Below are 15,879 nucleotides of genomic sequence, written 5' to 3' on the forward strand. Positions count from 1 at the left end.
TACATTTTCTTTTCTGAAATATATTTCCAATATGTGAAGTAACAAAGTAAAAAAATAAAAACCTCCTTTAGTTCTCCAACAAAGTATAGTTAACTCAAAAGATTTAAAAAAAAGGAAAAAAGTTCGAGCAAGGAAAAAAAAGAAACAGTTTTCCCCCATCTATTAAATTTTTCCTCTTTTGAAGAGAGGAAATTTTGCTATTTATTCTTAAAAACATTATCGCAATTCGTTCAACTTTTAAATTGCAGCAATTTCTGCTTTGATTTCGATAGTTCGATAGTTGGAAAAATATAGTAACTTATAAGTACTTATGAATACAAAACTTTTTTTATATTTACTGATATTAGGAGTATTTATTCTACGAAAAGTAATAATTATATTCGTCATTTTTAAAGATTTTTCAAATAGTCATTTCATGAATTTTTGAATTGGCTTAGTATAGGGGAGTTAAAACACTCCTTGTATCTAGAGTAATTAAATTGGAAGAATGGTGACATCCGGCGATAACTTTTTAATCTGAAACAAATTTCAAATGAATTCCTCATTGCGTATAATTATAAAAAATTCGCAAAGTGTCCTCCATTATGTTAACCATATATATGCTCTGTTTAGACTAAACAAATGCCTCTTAAAAATCTTTAGTATATATTTCTTAATGTCTATGGGCATTTTTAAAAAAATTGACGCTTATTTTGTAATCTGAAGCAAGTTTCAAATGAATTTCTCATTAGAAAAAAGTAAAAAAAATTCGCCAAGTGTCCTACTTTATTTTTATATGTACGCTTTTAACGTATTATTGTTTGGACAAAAAATTGCTTCTTGAAAATTTTGAGTTCATATTTTTTGACTTATACTGGTATTTCTGAAGAAATTGATGCTCATTTTTTAATCTTGATCTAGTTTTAAATGAGTTCCTCATCGCAAAAAATTATGCAAAATTCGCAAATACAATTTATAATTTTCGTCGATTATACATATGCTCTTAACACATCATTGTTTGAAGTAAACAAATCCTTCTTAAAGATTTTGATTACTTATTTCTTGACACATATGGATATTTTTGGAAAAAATGACGCTCAGTTTGTTATCTGGAACAAGTTTTAAATAATTTCCTCAATGAAAAAAATTTGGAAAAAATTCTTAATATATCCTTTATTATGTTAATTATACATATGTGCTCGTAACGTAAATAAACAACACTTTCTTAAAAAATTTGAGTACTTATTTCTTGACTCATATTGAAATTTTTGAAAAAAATGACATTAACTTTGTAATTTGAAATAAGTTTCACATAAATTACTCATTGCAAAAAATTATAAAATATTTTTAAATCGCCCTTCATTATGCTCTTAACGTAATATATATGATCTATATATGCTCTTAACGTAAGCATGGTTTCGACTAAACAAATGCTTCTTAAAAATTTTGAGTATTTATTTCTTCTAATCTATGGGTATTTTGGAAAAATTTGACACTTACTTTGTAATCTCTGAAAAAAGTTTCAAATGAATTCCGCATTTTCAAAAATCATAAAAAATTCCTTAAGTGTCCTTCAATATGTTAACTACAATTATGCTCTTAACGTGTTATTGTTTAGAGTAAGCAAGTTCATCTTAAAAATTTGGACTACTTATTTCTTGACACATCTGGGTATTTTTGAAAGAATTGACGCTCATTTCATAATCTGAAAAAAGTTTCAAATGATTTTCTTTTTTCAAAAATTTTTAAAAAATTCGCAAAATAAACTTCATTATGTTAATTATATTTATGCTCTTTACATAGTATGGTTTGGACAAAACAAATGCTTTTTGAAAACACTGAGTATTTATTTCTTAACAACTATAGGTATTTTTGAAAACTTACTTTGAGACTTACTTTTTATCTGAAACAAGTTTCAAATGAATTTGTCATGGCAAAAAATTATAAATAATTCTCAAAGTATCTTTCATTGTGTTATCGATAAATATACTCATACCATGAGGAAACAAATCCTTCTTAAAAATTTTGAGTCTTTATTTCTTGAAACATATTAGTATTTTTGAAAAAAGTGCTGCACACTTTGAAGTCTGAAACAAGTTTTAAATGAATTTCTCATTGGAAAAAGTAACAAAAAATTCGCAAAGTGTCCTCCTTTATTTTTATATGTATGCTCTTAACGTAGCATTGTTTGGACTAGAAATTGCTTCTTAAAAATTTTGCGAAGTACATATTTTGACATATACGGGTACTTTTGAAGGAATTGGAGCTCATTTTTTAATCTTAATCAAGTTTTAAATGAGTTCCTCATTGCAAAAAATTATAAAAAAATTCCCAGATTGTCCTCCTTTCCTTCGATTTTACAATGCTCTTAACATATCATTGNTAGTAAATGCGGTAATTTTATCCTGATACCTTAGAGCATGACATATTAAACATTTATTCGGTTAAAATTACTTTTCAGTTTAGTATTTTTACTAAATGTGTTTTAATAAAAACTGTTATTCTGAAAACCAAAATTTCCGGTAAATAGTTACCATTCGAACGGAAAAAGTGCCAAAAAAAATAATAATGGTTTAAAAACCGTATATTTTAGTTTAATTACCATTACCAGTGAATTATATGCTTTTTTTAATTTTTTTAATTTTTTTTATTTAAAAACCATAAATGTCATAACCATGCAAGTACTGTAATTTCACCAGAATTTTTTCTCTCCGTGTAGCTTTTATGTCTATAGTAAACTATGCCAAATTTGCGAGATGGGCACAAAAGATTCGTGCAGTCAGTGGTATCGATATTTCTAAAGTCAATGATGACTTTTTTCTCCGAAATTCCTATAAATCCCCCTCATTCCATATGATAGCAAAAATACTTATATAATTTTTTTAATGAAAATTGCAATTTTATTTAGTTATTCCTGTGCGCAACGAAAATATTCCAAGCATATCCTTAGTGATATTTTGAAAAATATCATTTTCAAATAACAAAACTATGTTGGTGAAAAACAAATCTTGAGTGGCATGGCATTTGGATTGTTTGAGGAAGTGCAAGTATAGAATCTTGAATCAACATTGGATTGAGATGAAAACAAAAATATTTAACGAAGCTCATTGTTTTTTTTTTTCAGCAATCTCCATAGAAATTCGATAAATATTTTTAGACTGGATTATGTGTTCCCAACCAACTAAGGCCCTGGTTATAAAGCGATTTGAGAAATTTTTTTAGAGAGATTTTTAAAGTATCCTTCTCCTCCTCCCCCCTCAAAGAAAATAATAAAAAATATCCGTTTTCTATGAGATTAAACCGGTTATAAATGTGAAAGTTATAAATGTGCGCCTTCTATTTTGTGCCTGTGAGGTAGATTTTATAAATTTCGAGATATAATAAATTTCTTCCAAAATAGATTTTCATAATATCCTCTTAAAGAATATTCTCTCTAACTATAAAAGCAATATTTACTTTAAATATTAAAACAATATTCACTCTAAATATTAAAAAAAAAAACATTTTCCAAATCAAAAAAATTATTTAAAATGTTAAATATCGTGTCACCCTCTAAACTGTCTACATTGTAAAAAATTCCCATTCAAATTACGGTATAAAGTACCGGCACTTTTGCTGCATCATCCACATAATCCATTTTACTGTAAAATCCATTTTTGCCATAAAATATTATACCGTATTTTTCACAATAATATTTATTTAATTAGAGTGATTCAGTAATTTTATGGTAGACGTAGGAGTGCTGTAAAAATTACTCTTATTACTAAAAAATTAGATTTTTTGTTTCTTAATATATTCCGGTAAAAAGGGATTTTACGTTAAAAAGTACAGTAAAATCCATTTTTATAAAAATCCATTGTTTTAAACTATGAAAAAAAATCAAGATATTAATGCAAAAATAAAAAAATTAAATAAGATTAAAAAAGATTAAAAAGGTGAAAACATCCAACTCGAAAAATATGCTTAGCAGCAAAGAAACCAAGAGGAGTTAAACAAATGAGACATTGAAGAAAAATTAGTAAAAAATNATTATGAAAAGAAATCAAAATATTAATGCAAAAATAAAAAAATTAAATAAGATTAAAAAAGATTAAAAAGGTGAAAACATCCAACTGAAAAAATGAGCTTAGCAGCAAAGAAACCAAGAGGAATTAAACAAATGAGACATTGAAGAAAAATTAGTAAAAAATAGAAAAAAACAAGACAATCATAAAATGCAAAAGTCAAAAAATTCGCTTTCTCTGTACTCAAAAGTTTTGCCCAGGTCCAGAAAAATACAAGAATAAATAAAAAAATATGTTATACAATTGTATAACATATTTTTCCATTTACTATTGTATTCTCGATAGAAAAAGTTTTGCATTTTATGACAATTCAAGGCTGGTACCCCCTGATGACGTCAGCTTTGATTGTCATGTTTTTTCCAATATTTTACTAATTTTTAATCAATGTCCCATTCCTTTAAAGTGTGTAGTATGTAATTTTTGACCATGAAATAAAGTGGAGAGTTTGTTAATGCATGGTGAAATAAAAGAACCGTAAAAGCCTATCCTAATCTGCTTTTTACCGTAATTTCATTCGGAATTTTTTACAGTGCTTCGCGACATGCCACCTTGTTATCTCCTGTGTGCATTAAACCTTAATGATCAGGACATTCTTTCAGGAAAATGCAGAATAAAAAACATATTATTCAAAAACATCATTTTCAAGCAATACCTTAAAACCGTTAACAGTTCCTTAACCTTATGCACACTTAACAAGCCGACAGAATTTAAATTACACTATAAGGAAATTGTTTTATAGGCGTGTAGGGTGTAACTTTTGACCATGAAATAAGGGGATGAGTTTGTGCAAGGGGATGAGCATGGTAAAATAAAAGAAATTGATAAAAATAGATATTGTTTGATTTGATTCCTTAAAGTGTGAATAGGCATTTTGTAGTAATTATTCTGCTTTATTTTGTTAAATAATTTTATTTTCCAACAAGCTTAACAACAAGTTTAATTATCAGTAAATGCTGTGGTCAGTGAGTCATAACTATTTATACATCCAGTTAATCATCCTCTTAAAATATATCGTAGAACGAAAACTATGGTTTTTAGTTGTATATTTTTTTGAACGAAGTTCTATCTAACAATATCACTAAGTGTGAAATTTTAATTGTCTGCTCACTTTCTAATAACTTTTGATTTATATCATTGAATATATTTTTTAAACAACCTTAATTGATATTTCTTATATCTTTCATCAAAAGCGCATTTCTCGCACAATTCTCAGAGGTGTAAATGAAGGGATACGCAGGAAAACGGCGTTTCCAAAATAAATTAAATAAATAAAAATATTAATAAAATTTATAACAATAATAAAATAATGATAATACAATATTATTAAACAAATAAATAAATAAAAATAAGAAAGAAATCCTATTTTTCGATAATTCATATTTTTTTAGGAATTGTTATTTTTTGTCGATTGTTAAATTTGCTTACTTCTGTAATTTTTTCTTTTTTTGTATTTTTTTAATAATTTTATTATTTTTATTACTGCAAATTTTTTTGTTCTTATAAAGATTATTAAAAAATAGTGAGCAGTAACATTCCTCGCTTTTTTATTTAATTTTTTATTTAAAAATAAATTGTGTTAGGAATCTGAAACATATGGGAAAAACCTTACTTGAAAATTCTTATGTGAAATTTAAAGAATTTCAAACCAAATCCAGCTAGGAACGAAAAAAAAAAAAAAAAAAAAAAAAAGAAAAAAANAAAAAAAAAAAAAAAAAAAAGACGAATTGCATTTTATTTTGAACAAGAAAAAAGAAAGAAAATGAATACGAAAAGTTAGGATACTTAGTGTTCCTCAGTGAAAAAATTTGCCACTACAATAGTGACTATTCTATTATTTCTAAACTTTTGAAACTTCCGTAGATATTGGTTGCGTTGTAGTGCCAAAAAGTTTTAACCTCCGGAATGTTAGGGGATAAATGAATTTCCGACACCAAAGAGCAGGAATATTATATTATTCTCTTATGCAATAACTACATTGAAAATTTACAAAATTTTATAAATCATAAATTTAGGTCAATGTGGTCTATTTTTCGCAATCTTTCAGAAAGTTAGGTATGTAAAATGAAAGATATTACTGATAAACTTTTCAGATTATTATTTATCATAGATGTATTTTTTAGTAAATGAGTAAAACATTTGTTAAAAGTTTTAAATGATATTTAAAAAATAAAGTGTTTTAAAAAGTTTTATCAGCTAGGGGCTACTTTGGTGAAGAAATGTTTTTTACTGAAATTAAAGTGTGCTTTATATGTGATTTTTACTGAAATTAAAGTGTGCTTTGTACGTGTTTTTTACTGAAATTTAAGTGTGCTTTATACATTAGGCTAATGAACTCCTTCAAATGGAGTTACTTAAATAAAAAGTGATTAAGATAAAACTTAAACTAGCTATAATTTTGTAATAAATGAATTTGTACAAAATAAACTTTTGAAAAGTTCAATTTTACCGACATAACTATTCTTAAGCGAGGGACACATGCATACATAAAAAACAGTATTACTCTTAATATTGTAATTCTTTCTAAGCTCGAGGACAAAGTTTAAAGCCATGCGGGAAGCTATAAATTTATATATATATTTATATTAAATGATTTATAAATATATGTATAGATATTTATATTAAATGATTTATAAATATATATATATAATTATATATAAATTTATAAGTTTTACTAACTGAGCATAGACTGCATAGAACATGAAACCCATATAATAAGATAAAAATACAAAGAAAATAAAGAAATAAAAGGAAAAACATTTTTTTTTATGTAATCTGGGAGCATAAAAAAAATTGCACTATTGTATTGATATATTTTGTTTTGGCTATATAAATACAATATTAGAAAATACTTTTCTTTTTTCGACCTCTCGTTAGGGTAGAGTTACATCGATCTATGGTATCGAATATTTCGAATAGAATTTTTTTTTATGTATAATTGAACATTAAATAGCTAGACCGATCATCTTTAACTATACAACCTTTAATCGCGCTTTTGCATGGATGTTTTGAATCAGTTGTCAATGTATTGGCATTAAGATATTTTTATTTAGAAAAAGATGGAAAAATTTTATCAATAGAAAATGAAATTTGTTCATTTATATATAAAAAAAGGGAAAATTGCAGCTATTGAAAATAGAATTAGTTTATTTATGAAGAAAAATAAAATAAATGAATGAAATAAATAAATGGAATAAATAGATAAATTAATTAATTAATAAAATAAATGAAATAAATAAACAATTAAATATATAAATTAATTAATTAATTAATTAATTAATCCATTAATAAATGAATAAATGAAATAAATAAAATAAATGATTAAGTAAAAAAGGAACTAAGAAAATGGGCCATAGAGGTAATGTTATGGAAATTTTTTTAAAAAATGTTTTGACAAAAAGGAGTATTTTTTTTTTCAATTTAAAAATATTTTTAGTGAACGAAAATTGTATTAATTATTATTTGAAAAAAGAAATTACTATAAATAAGTGTTGAGGAAACGCACAAAAAATTTCCTAGATAAATTTTTATGTTTAATCCCATTTCATTATTATTTGGTTGACGAAGCTGATTAAGAAACTAAACGCTTCATTTCTTCTAATACAATAAATATGAAGATTTACAAACTGTAAAAATCTAATCACAATATTCCGAGGGAAACAAAAAAGTACTTCTAACAAATATCAACATTTAAAACGCATTATTTATTTGCATGGAATTTATTTTGGCGCGATCATTAGTACTTAGCACGCATAAGTTTGAAAAAGGGCGTTATCTGTCTATCAGCAACAAATAGAAATAATTTGCTTTAGTCCAATACAATCCAAGCGGATAGTACAAACGAGTGTTCAATTATTTATCTACTAATCGGAATTCAGCAACATAGGAAATAATAAAGATAGCAATGCGTGATCCAATCAACAGACGAAGACCAATATCTGTACAATTATGTTTTTGACAAAATATAATCAACTTCAACTTGTTTTAGGGCATATAATAATTATTATATTTTTCTATTTTCACGCTATTTCTTTTTCCTCCTCCCCCCCACACCCATAGATACCGCGATCGTATGTAGAACTTCATTTCAGAAGATACTCAAATTATAACTAGTAATAAAACTAGCATTAGATTTTAAAATGGAGAAAAATATAAATTGTCATACTTTTAATCAGAACGTTAAAAATATTAATTTAAAAAAAAATATTTTCAATTATTATTATTATTATTATCATTTTTAGGGAAAGAGTGAAACCCTAAAACTCATTCTTAGTTATGGCTTTGGGAAATACTTATATTTATTATTTAAAAAAATTGTTATGATTTTATAGAAAAAATAGCAACAATCTAATTATTAGAAAGGAAAAAATATTTTAACATTAGTGTGTATTTTAAAATATAAACAGTTCAAAATAATGCTTTACATAGAAACCAATTATTGTTCAAATTTGCTATTGTTGAAATTGGCAAAATTTACAAAAATTTCTTAGTATTTGACTAAACCGTTTCTTGGAGGAAACGGTTTTCTTTAAGTAAACATTTCGCTAAGTTGAAGAAAAAAATGACTATTTTCACTTCTTTGAAGTTGCGAATTTCATCTAAAGCACTGAACTTGATGGAATTAAATACAATTAATTAGGGTATAAAATAAGAGCAGTATGAGTCCATGAGTGCTTCGTAATCACCAAAAATCGAATTTGAGGAACCTGTTTGCTAACCGACCGCCCACTGAATTCACTGAAACAATTTAAGTATAATCAAGAACAGAAAACTGAGATGAGTAAAACATTAAGAGAGCAAATAAAGCCGTATTATTTCATGAAATTTTAGAAATTAGTTCATGTGAAAAGGGAGTCTGAATCACACAGTAATTATTTTAATTCTAAACTTCGGGAAGGAAAATTATAAATATGCATTTAATTCTTTTAATTAAATTTTTCCAGAAATAGACTGATAATGGTTACTTACTCTATTCGGACAAAGCTATCATCCAATGACAATTTTAGATATGAGGAGTGCGATATTATACATAGGTTCTTTGTTAAATTTTTTTTCTGATGAAATATACCAATACAATTCTGCAATCAGCATTTTTCGAAAGATAATTTAGCGTCTTACTTTTGTATGTCCTTAGATTTTTGATAAATATCTTTGTTTTAAGTAATTTACGTTAAGAATTTTTTTTAGCATTATTAAAAGTTGCTTTTATTAGTTTAAATTGTAATATAATTAAATTTTAAAAAATCTCAAAGCAAACAAATGTGTTGTTTTAAATTTCTTTCTTAAAACCTTAAATCGGATAATTCCCTTATCGAAATCTGTTTTGAAAAAAAAAACGGTCCAATAAGTCCTAAAAATTTATCAGACTCTATTTAAGTGACTCCTTTACTACAACTCTTTTATTTTCATTCTTTTCTGAAAGTTTCAGTACTGTCGAATAAACTATTATCAAAATCTTATCAAGTACAAAAGAAAAGGAAAAAGAAAGGGGAAAAAAAACAAGAAAACGCATATTAAAAATTTTACCTAAAATCCAAGATGGCGCCGGAAGTGAAATCTATGTAACTTTAAAGGAAAAAAAAAAGGAAGAAAAAAAGCTAGAAAACTTATATTAAAAATTTAACCTAAAATCCAGGATGATGCGGGAAATGAAATCTATGTAACTCCTAATTCTTTAAAAGAAAAATAAAAAATAAAAAAACAAGAAAACTCATTAATTCTTTTTTTTCTTTTTCGAATGGCAGGCACTGAACTTTATTCGTAGAAAACTCATTAAAAACTTAACTTAAAATTCAAGATGGTGCGGAAATGAAATCTATGTAACTCATATTTTCCTTAAAAGGGGGGGAAAAAAGAAGAAAAAACAAGAAAACTCATATTAAAAATTTAACCTAAAATCTAAGATTGTGTGGGAAGTGAAATCTATGTAAATCCTAATTTCCTTCTATAATTTGACCTGCATTCCTCTTCTAGAAGTGCATAGACTAAAGAGAATTTTTATGATAATAGATTTCAAATAAAGTATTTTAAAATAAAAAAAATTATTTTACCAAACCAAACTTCTAAATAAATATTTTAATTCATTCTTAAAAATGGGCATCCTTTAAAACTAAAATTTGTAGCTAATATATCTGATATTAAATAATGATTTGTAAGCATATTCATCGTTGTTACTTACCTAAACCCAATCCCATGCTACTACCACCAAAACTTTTGGTTTGGCAAAATACAGATTAATGACTTTAGTTCCAGATATCTCCAAAAGTCTTCAAATGAATAGCCTTACTTTCCTTTTTGATTTAGTTCTAGTTACTGGGATATAAAAAGTGAAAAGCATATTTAAGAAACATTCTATACTTCTTTGCCTGTTGAAAATCAATAACTCACAATTAATAAATTGTATAATAATTAAGTAAGATTTATATTACTGTTTTTCTTTTAAAAAAATGAAAAAAAAAATTTTTTTTTTTGGGGGGGGGGAAGAGACTAGAATTTGTTTAAAAGGAAATACAATCTTCCCTCGTTCCTTCGAAATCGTGTATTTTTTGATAGTATGAAAAACATTTGCATTTGCTATTTTGACAATATAAAGAAAAGAAAAACTTTTTTCTCTCGCCTACCTTTCGTTTTCACAAAATACTTTCCGGGAGAAGATTTTCACGTAAAGCAGTGACGTCTGAATGGACATAAAATAAATAAATACAGAAAAATAAATGCATAAATAAATAAATAAAAAAGTTCAAAAAGCCGAATATTCCGACTTAGATGTTTGATGATACTCTGCAAGACCCAAAACTTACCACTGAGTAGGATTATCACAAAAAATAGAGAAAAAGCAAAGAAAAGAAACGTTTTTTTTTACTAAAGAATTAAGGCATACGGAATTTAAAGATGAGATGCCAAATTTAATGCAATGGATGGTTTTGAAAAGGATTAACCATTTGTCAAAAAATTTTAGTCAGGAACAGTCATAAAAATTGCAGTTGTATTCCAGTCCAAAATAAAACAAACTGCTTTATCATTTATATTTTTCAAAATTTCAAATGGTTAACTAAAGCCTGCTTATTTTAAGGGACAAAAACTAATACAACTACTAGTGTCAAAAGTCACTAGGTTCGTACTAGTGTCAAAAATATAGAAGATAGTTTTTATCCCACCGTCTTATAGAGGGTTATTGTAACTTTTCTAAAAAAGACTGCAGCTCTTGATGGAGAATTTGTTGTAGTCTTATGCCACTAGTCAATACTGACAAGCCTATTTTGAGGCAGAGGGGGAGCGTTTCTTCTTGTTTTCCAATGTGCCCTCTATGGCCAAGAATTCAATTTCTGCCACGTACATACGTCACATCCCGTTTTACAGGGAGGACACGTTCACACACCATCCAACCATCCACATATCGTAATTTTGATCTGGCCCAGAGCACTATCAATATCCGATCCAGTACCTCCAGAGATATTGATTTGGACAAATTTGCCACTCTGATAGATTTAGAGTGCACCAGTCACTGTTCGTGGGGAGTCTTTGGCCGGAGGGGATCGAAATCACGACCTCTTGGACATAGGCCCAACGCCCTACAAAGCAGGATATCTCGGCCCCAGAGAAGTTTGTTCTGATTATGTAAAGCCATTTAGAGCTGTGGTGGCTCAGGGGATAGAGCGTTCGCCTTCCAATTAGGTGAACCGGGTTCGAATCCCAGCTGTGGCTGGTTAATACGAATTCCGTACCTGACTCGTACCGACCACAGTACTGACGTAAAAATATCCTCTGTGGTAGACGAATCATGGCTTAGAGTCCCTTTGACGTCAGGCTAACCAATGGAGGGTTTCGTAAATTTTTCTCTCCATGTAACGCAAATGCAAGTTCTATCAGAAAGTCCTCCACGAAGGCATATTTCTCCCAATACTTGATCCAGGGTTTCCCTTGTCTTCTGGATTGGGCTCAAAATTACAAGGCTACGGAGTTGAACATTAGCAGACGTAAACCCAAAATTGGACCAGCTATAAAACAAAACGACGGTTATAAAACAAAATATAAAGACATTTGAATTCATTCTTAAGAATTACGCATCTAAAGATGTTTTTAATGAGTACAAGACAGAACTGTTTGTTCGATAAGATATAAGGCGTTAAAGGTGAATTTTGTGCAGTTTTCTGAAATGCAAAAAAAAAAAAAATTAACTTAGTTAATGAGTACGAACATAAACAGTTGTGATAAATTGAAATCACTAGTGTTAAGAAAATCTTACGAATAGTTTAATTTTTTTTTTCTGTTGTGGAATTAAATACACGTTATGTACTTTTTAAAATATTATTGCATTTATTTATTCGATTACAATGTTAAAAATACAACTACACTGAGAAAAAAAGTATGACAAAAACTACCAGAATATGGCAAAATGTACTGTGTTTCTGGCTCTAATGGAACACCAAAAAGCTCTGTAATTTTTACCGAAGCTCTTTGTTAATGATTTTGGTAAGACTAACAATAAAATATGGTTTTATAATGCAGGATAAAGTTTGGTAAATGTGTTAAGATTTGAAAATTTTATCATGATACCTCAGAGCATGGCATAAAAACCATTTATTCGGTTAAATTTGCTTTTCAGTTTTATAATTTTTACTAAATATAATGTAATAAGAATTGTTATTTTGAAAACCAGAATTTCCAATAAACCGCTACCATATGAACGGGAAAATGATCAAATGAATGGTTAAAATACCGTATATTTTGGTTTTATTAACAAGTATTAAGTTGTTGTTTTTATTAGAAATGTCATTACTATGCAGTATGATGTAATTTCTTTCTCCGAGTACTTTTGATAATCCTAAGTTTTCAGTTTTAAGAGTTTGTGATATTGAGGTTTGACTTATGAGCCAATATGTCGATTATATATCAAATAAAGAGTAAATCAAGATCAAGTCTTTCGTCACTATTTAGACTTACCAAATACGTATTCAAGAAGTTTTTAATCCGTTTATGTTTAAATAAACTTGAATCTAAATGGATAAATTAAAATACATTCAATAATGATAAAACAGCATATTCAAAAAAATAAGATATACTTTGTGTTACGTAAACTAAAGTGAGAACAACGTGAATAAAACACAAATCAAGGACTTACTGCAGTTTCGGTTATTTTCAAATAAATCTTCCTCAGTGTCTAAACACCTAATTCTGGTGTTTAGACGCTGAGAGAGGTTTTTGTTTAGGAAACGTTAACTATAGTATGTCCATATCCGTTCTTGAGCCGGCCAGGTGGCCGAGCAGTCTGTGTGCCTGACTGTTAAGCCAGTGGCTGCGGGTTCGAATCCCGCTCAGGGCATGGATGTTTCTCTCTGTTTGTTGTTCTCTATCGTGTGATGTGTGAATGTGGCTCACCCTATAAAACGGGTATCTGTGGCAGTGTGGCGTGGGTCATATTGCTCGCCTCCGTGACTTAGGTTCACAGGTAACGTTAAACTGAGGTACACTGGGTAACGTTAAATGAGTAACACTTCCGGTACCTTCCCAGGCGAAGAACGTAAAAAAGTTCAGTGCCTGCCGTTAAGAAAAAAAAAATTCGTTCTTGATTAATGCATTATTCCCGTTATAAAACAACAAATTATTTTACTAACGTAATTTTTTTTTAATTTTAAAGCTTCTCTCCATTCTTATTTACATTTAGTCTCAATTTGTTTCCCTTTCAATTTTAAACACCAATCTGTCAAGGTAATCCATTGATTAAAATATTTTCACTTCTCCTTATTAAACGGAAAAAACCTTCACTACCATTGAAATCAAACTTGAAAAAACAAACAATGAAGCTATACACGCTTGTTTTCTTTTATAAAATTATGTGATTTGAATCAATGATTGAAAAAAAAAACAATTTTTTAATCTTTAAATTAGTATCAAGCATTAAAATTATATTGGAGCCTCAAGCCACGTAAAACCAGAAATTAATTGTTTAAACAAAGACACATTTTTTGTTTTATCGCAGAAAAATATGTCCCTGAGTTATTATGTTTTCATGTTTTTCAAAGCCCCGTTCAATATTTCAACTATCCGCTTCAAGCTATCTTGAAAGGAATTACATAAAAAAATTTGAAAAGTAAAATACAATAAAATAAAAATTGATACTTGAAAAAAAAAAGATTAATAAAATGGAAAGGTACACAAAAGAGAAAGCTTTTTCTTTTTCTTTCAAAAACGGAATTTATAATAAGCTCATATTGTATAAAGAAGCTTATTAGAAAACGGCAGCGAATTCGGATTGCATTATGTACAAATAATATTATATCTATAATCATATTTTTTGGAGAAAAATTAAATACCAACATTCATATTTCTAAATAATAGAAAGATTAATAATACTACATCTGTTCATTTTTTGTTCAGTTAAAAATACAAGTCTAGAGGCCAACATTTTGCAGGCAATTTTATTTCGGTCTAAAGAAGATATCATAAACATTTATTTGAAAAGATTAAATATTTTTTAAAGAAAGAATTTAATCTCCTTTTATTATGTTTTAAGCTGTTCTTTAGTAACAGGAAATTAACAATAATGGTATATTTTGAGAAAAATAAAAATAAGTTAAAATGCTGAATTGAATTCAGTTGAATTGAATCAACCTCTTTTTGATGATTCTGTATTAGGTTAAGTTTTGTGGATTATGTATTGAAGACTATGTATTAGTTAGAATTTAATGCGGAAAAATATACAAGATAAAGGTTTATGGAACTGTTACTGTTGAAATGAATAATAATTTTGATATATTTCATTATCTTTTGTAACTTCTAAAAACAAAATTATTATGACTATAAATCATCTGCATAAAATGGGATTAGTTAAATCAAAATAAATTATGAACAATTAATTTAGAGGCTCCTCAAAGATTTAGGATCCTGGGCACGAACACTGAACACCCTGAAAGAAAAGAAAAAAACTTTTGAAATTCTTTAACAAATAACATTCTGCTAACTATATGTTACAAGATTATTTTTATCGATTTATTCAAAATGTCGGCACAGTTCGTGTTGACCTATTGCACTTTTTTTTATTTTTATTCTTGCTCACATGCTCGGTATGACACTGTCTTGGGGTCATATACTTTCATAAGTTTTCATATACTTTCTTTCTTCCTTTAATATAAGATACATTTGCAAAAATGTAAAGTCGAGCTTTACCGACTCTATAAGCAATCCCAAATTACACAAATAATCCACAGTAATAGGCTGAGATGGCTGGGCTATCTATGGAGAAGCCCTGAAAATAGCGCCATGAGAATCGTCACTTTTAAGAACCCCGATGGGTCGCGTCAAGAGGTAGACCCCCTACTAGATGGCTCAACGACATCGAAAATGACCTGAAAACCATAAAGATTAGAAATTGGAAGGAAGTTGCCAGGGATAGCAGGTACTGGCGTTTGCCAGTTCTTGAGACAGCCAAGGCCTGCAAGGGGCTGTTATGCTAGCAAAGAAGAAGAAGAAAAATGTGAAATTATTGTAGCTAAACAATTGAAAAGCATTAAATGTCCGGATCCGAAAATTGATTTTGAAGATTCTATCTAAAATTATTTAAATGTGATTCCGAGAGTAGCTATTCAATTATATGTTATACAACTATGTGTTACACAACTATAAGTTCCTGTTAACTGACGAGATATGTTAAATACATTTACACTTCTGCAACACTAACAAATTATGATAATTGGATTATCACCAACAAAAAGTAATTAAGTAATTTTTTTTTCTTTTCCGTGTTTTTATGCGCAATCATTCACACACGCACACACACATATATATACATATATATATATAAATATATACGCACTGCTTAGCAATTATATATATATATACA

The sequence above is a fragment of the Parasteatoda tepidariorum genome, chromosome X1 (genome assembly GCF_043381705.1).
Source record: "Parasteatoda tepidariorum isolate YZ-2023 chromosome X1, CAS_Ptep_4.0, whole genome shotgun sequence".
NCBI classification, from domain to species: Eukaryota; Metazoa; Arthropoda; class Arachnida; order Araneae; family Theridiidae; genus Parasteatoda; species Parasteatoda tepidariorum.